Raw genomic sequence first — 5994 nt, forward strand, 5'->3', positions numbered from 1 at the left:
TATCCTTCCCCCTGCTCGTATCCTCAAGTCCGCTCTCTAGTAGGTCTGCGTCTTATTCCTGTCCTGCCCCTAGGTTCATCAGAACCATTTTTTTTTAGATTCCATGTATAGGCGTTAGCATACAGCATTTGTTTTTCTGACTTACTTCACTCTGTATGACAGACTCTAGGTCCATCCACCTCACTACAAATAACTCAATTTCGTTTCTTTTTATGGCTGAGTAATATTCCACGGTATGTATGTGCCACATCTTCTTTATCCTCTGTCCTTTATCCTCTATCCTTTATCTTATCCTCTTTATCCTTTATCCACTCATCTGTCGATGGACACTTAGGTTGCTTCCACGTCCTGGCTATTGTAAATAGAGCTGCAATGAACATTGTGGTACATGCCTCTTTTTGAATTATGGTTTTCTCAGGGTATATGCCCAGTAGTGGGATTGCTGGGTCGTATGGTAGTTCTATTTTTAGCTTTTTAAGGAACATCCATACTGTTCTCCATAGTGGCTGTATCAATTTACATTCCCACCAACAATTTCCCCTTTTATGGCTGTTAGCATTTGCCTTATGTATTGAGGTGCTCCTATGTTGAGTGCATAAATATTTACAATTGTTACATCTTCTTCTTGGATTGATCCCTTGATCATTATGTAGTGTCCTTCTTTGTCTCTTGTAATAGCCTTTTTTTTAAAGTCTACTTTGTCTGATATAAGAATTGCTACTCCAGCTTTCTTTTGATTTTCATTTTTGCATGGAATATCTTTTTCCATCCCCTCACTTTCAGTCTGTATGTGTCCCTAGGTCTGAAGTGGGTCTCTTGTAGACAGCATATGTACAGTTCTTGTTTTTGTATCCATTCAGCCAGTCTACGTCTTTTGGTTGGAGCATTTAATCCATTTACATTTAAGGTAATTAATGATAGGTATGTTCCTATTACCATTTTCTTAATTGTTTTGGGTTTGTTATTGTAGGTCTTTTCCTTCTCTTGTGTTTCCTGCCTAGAGAAGTTCCTTTAGCATTTGTTGTAAAGCTGGTTTGGTGGTGCTGAATTCTCTTAACTTTTGCTTACCTGTATAAAGGTTTTAATTTCTCTATCAAATCTGAACTAGATCCTTGCTGGGTAGCGTAATCTTGGTTGTAGGTTTTTCCCTTTCATCACTTTAAATATGTCCTGCCACTCCCTTCTGGCTTGCAGAGTTTCTGCTGAAAGATCAGCTGTTAACCTTATGGGGATTCCCTTGTATGTTATTTGTTACTTTTCCTTTGCTGCTTTTAATATTTTTTTCTTTGTAGTTAATTTTTTGTTTGTTTGTTTGTTTTGTTTTGTTTTGTTTTGCGGTACGCGGGCCTCTCACTGTTGTGGCCTCTCCCGTTGCGGAGCACAGGCTCCGGACGTGCAGGCCCAGCGGCCATGGCTCACGGGCCCAGCCACTCCGCAGCATGTGGGATCTTCCCGGACCGGGGCACGAACCCGTGTCCCCTGCATCGGCAGGCAGACTCTCAACCACTGCGCCACCAGGGAAGCCCTGTAGTTAATTTTTGACAGTTTGATTAATATATGTCTTGGCATATTTCTCCTTGGGTTTATCCTGTATGGGACTATCTGTGCTTCCTGGACTTGACTATTTCCTTTCCCATGTTAGGGAAGTTTTCAACTGTAATCTCTTCAAATATTTTCTCAGACCCTTTCTTTTTCTCTTCTTCTTCTGGGACCCCTATAATTCGGATGTTGGTGCATTTGATGTTGCCCCAGAGGTCTCTGAGACTGTCCTCAGTTCTTTTCATTCTTTTTTCTTTATTCTGCACCCTGGCAGTTATTTCCACCATTTTACCTTCCAGGTCACTTATCCGTTCTTCTGCCTCAGTTATTCTGCTATTGATTCCTTCTAGAGTATTTTTAATTTCAGTTTTTGTGTTTTTCATCACTGTTTGTTTGCTCTTTATTTATTTACTTATTTTTGCGGTACGCAGGCCTCTCTCACTGTTGTGACCTCTCCCGTTGCGGAGCACAGGCTCCGGACGCGCAGGCTCAGCGGCCATGGCTCACGGGCCCAGCCGCTCCGCGGCATGTGGGATCCTCCCGGACCGGGGCACGGACTCGTGTCCCCTGCATCGGCAGGCGGACTCTCAGCCACTGCGCCACCAGGGAAGCCCTGTTTGCTCTTTAGTTCTTCTAGATCTTTGTTAAATGTTTCTTGTATTTTCTGCATTCTGTTTCTGAGATTTTGGATCATCTTTACTATCATTACTCTGAATTCTTTTTCAGGTAGGTTGCCTATTTCATCTTCATTTATTTGGTCTTGTAAGTTTTTACCTTGCTCCTTTGTGACATATTTTTTTGTCGTTTCATTTTTGTTTTTTTTGATGGGTGGTGCTGTATTCCAGTCTTACTGGTTGTTTGGCCTGAGAGGTCCAGCAGTGGAGTTTGCAGGCAGTTGGATAGAGCCGGGTCTTGGTGCTGAGATGAGGACCTCCGGCAGGTCTCACTCTGATTAATATTCCCTGAGGTTCTCTGTTAGTCCAGCAGTTTGGACTTGGAGCTCCCACCACAGGAGGTTGGGCCCAACCTCCAGCCTGGGAATCAAGATCCTGCAAGTTTCATGGTGCGGTAAAAAAAAAAAAAAAAAGAAAAGATAGAAAGAAAAAAGGAGCAGTACAATGTCAAAGAATAAAAAACAAAATAGAATTAGAAAGATAAAAAAATATATTAGGGGGGCTTCCCTGGTGGCGCAGTGGTTAAGAATCCACCTGCCAATGCAGGGGACGTGGGTTCGAGCCCTGGTCTGGGACGATCCCACATGCTGTGGAGCAACTAAGCCCGTAAGACACAACTACTGAGCCTGTGCTCTAGAGCCTGTGAGCCACAACTACTGAGACCATGTGCCACAACTACTGAGCCTGTTTTCTAGAGCCCGCAAGGCACAACTACTGAAGCCCACGTGCCTAGAGCCCATGCTCTGCAACAAGAGAACCACCGCAATGAGAGGCCCGCACAGCACAATGAAGAGTAGCCCCTGCTTGCCACAACTAGAGAAAGCCCATGTGCAGCAACAAAGACCCAATGCAGCCAAAAATAAAAATAAATAAAATTTAAAAATATATATATTAGGAAAAATAAAGCTATAATTGAAGCTACCACAACAAGGTAAAATGAAGCCACAACAGAAAAAAGAAAGAAAATGGGGGGTGGGGAACAAGCCAAAAGGAGAGAACAATAATGAAGTATAAAGAATAAAATAAAATTAGAAAAATAAAAGTATTAGGAAAAATATAAAAGAATTAACAACAATGAATCAACACGGTAAAACCGAACTCCAATCGAAAAGAGGAAAAATGAAAAAGAAAACAAAGCCTTGGCTATGGGGGTGGAGTTTAGGTGGTGGGGTGGAACTTAGGCAGGGGCGGGGTTTAAGGTGGGGCGGGACCTAGGCGGCTGTGGGGGCGGTGCCGTTTGAGCGTGGGGTGGGGCCTAGGCGGGGCGATGTTCAAGCGTGGGGCAGGGCTTCTGCTTAGGACCTGCGCAGAAGGGGAGAGGCAGCTTGTGGAAGGGAGGGCCTCTGGAGGGCGGAGTTCCGGGGTTTGGAGGTAAGGCCCTGGGTGAGGGTGTGTGGGTGGGGTTTAGGCACAGCACTTTGGATGGGGTTTCGAAGTGTAGAGGTTGGGGGGGGCCCTTGGCTCTGCGGGGCAGGAGGGAGGCTCCGAAGGCAGAGGATTAGGCCCGGGAGCCCAACAGGCTCCCTGGGGCCTAAGTGAACAGGGAAAGCGCTGGCCGCGTTCCCTCCCGTTCCTTCGTGTCCCCCCATCATCTCCCCATGTCTCCCCCGTCTTCGCTGTCTTCGCTGCTGGACCCCTAACCGTGGGTGGGTCCCGCTGGGTGTAGGAACTCCTCCCCTCCCCCAGCCGCCCCCAGGGGTGCCGGGTCGGAGGTCAGGCCTTTACTTGTGCTCCCCCTTCCCTCCCTCCCGCTCCCTCAGGACCCGCGCGGCTGGAGGGGGCCTCGGTGGGCAGAGCACCAGGCCCGGGATCTCAGCAGGTTACAGGCTGTGCACATAAAGATGGTTAAGATGGCAAATTTTATGTGTATTTCGCCACTATTGAATTTTTTTTCCTCTTCAGACCAATTCAAGCTTTAAAGGTTATAAACATTATCTGCAATCGAAGATTCAGTAGGGAAAAAACAACTACCCTTTAATTCTGGCTACTCTCCTGCCCTACCTGAACTGAAAACACCTGGCACATTCGTGGCTGCTGCTTAGCCTTGGCTGGAATTGGAGATTCCAGCCGCTTCCTTGCACGTTACGTTATTTCTCCTCCCAGACACCCTTCCACTGTGATAGTCCTGTAGGCACAGTGCTTCTACGTGTTACAGCCATGCAAAGTTCTGTTACCTGCAGTGTCCTCACTGGCCCATTGGAGTTTCTTGAGCAGTAAAGGCAGGTTTGGCTTAAATATGGGTTATGCTAAAATATTTATGTTCTTTCAACATAAAGCTATCACATCAATTTCCTGCATAGAAAGAAAGAGAAATATGTAATATTCCAGCTACTATTGTTTGACGTTCAGAATCTTGGGTGGGGTCGACATTTTCTTATGTTTTCCTGCAATGTTGATTGGGATCTCGTCAGAAATATCAGGGTTAAAAATAATTGTACAATTTTAACACCAGTTATCCTACTGGTCAGCAAAAATGGTAGTGCTGAGGTTTAGCCTATTGGTGTCACGATTTTTAAGTACACACTTGGGAAGTAGCTCTGTGTACGTTAACACTACTGTGCAGTTTAAAAAATAACTTCGTTAGAGTCACAGATGTAGAAAACAATCTTATGGTTACTGGGGGGAAATGGCGGGGAGGATAAATCGGGAGATTGGGATTGACATATATACACTACTATATGTAAAACAGATAACTAATAAGGACCTGCTGTATAGCACAGGGAACTCTACTCAATACTCTATAATGGCCTACATGGGAAAAGAATCTTAAAAAGAGTGGATGTATGTATATGTATAACTGATTCACTTTGCTGCACACCTGAAACTAACACAACATTGTAAATCAACTATACTCCAATAAAAATTAATTTAAAAAATAACTACTATTTTTGTGCCAGGCACCTTGTGATGCATTCTTTTAATCCTCACATCAACCTTATGTACTATTGCCCTATTTATAGATGAGGAAACTGAGGCTAAGAGAAGTTAGGAAACAGGCCCCAGGTACACAGCCAGAGCGGCAGAGGGGAATTTAAGCCTGCTTGATTTCAGAACCCTGTACCTGGATTATACCATAGAACTAATCCTTCAGTGATTTCCTTGTAATCAGATGCTTCTAAAACCTTGACCATATAAATACCTATTTTTATTTACATGACTACTGTAATCAGAAAAACTTAAAAAAATAAACACCACACATTAAAATGTACATCAAAATACTATTTAAAATGTTTTGTGAGAAATAACTCCTTGTTGCTGAAGATCTAACTTCATATTATGGACCCAAAGCAAAGGTCATGACCATAGCATCAAGTGGAGACTCTCCTTAGCACGATGCGTGACCTGGAAGCGGGTCTTATTTAGCAGTGTCAACCTTAGGGTCTGAATACCTTTTTCGGAGCCAAGATGGATAGTCTTATTTCTCAAGTTGTAGTCTATGTCGTCTCATTTAATTGGTTTCTGCCCAAGACTAGTGTTTTTGTGGTGCTTGGGCCTTGTATTGAAACTCCTCAGGTATAAATTTGGCCCTTTTCAGCCCAGTTTTTAGAGCGTGGAGGCTGAAGGAAGGGCCTCTGAGCCAGGTGTGAAGGACGGCAGTGCCGCAGGCTCTCGGATCAGTGCGTTTTTCATCTTGAAAGTCAAAATGCAACGTCAAGAAGCTCCTCTTCTATCAGCAGCTTCCTCTCTCCTGCCAATAGCAGGGGTGAAAAGGAAATGCCAACCCATGTGGTAAAGTCACAGTGGAGAATCTCAAACTGTTTCACTTATACAAACACATGGC

The sequence above is a fragment of the Globicephala melas genome, chromosome 11 (assembly GCF_963455315.2).
Source record: "Globicephala melas chromosome 11, mGloMel1.2, whole genome shotgun sequence".
NCBI classification, from domain to species: domain Eukaryota; kingdom Metazoa; phylum Chordata; class Mammalia; order Artiodactyla; family Delphinidae; genus Globicephala; species Globicephala melas.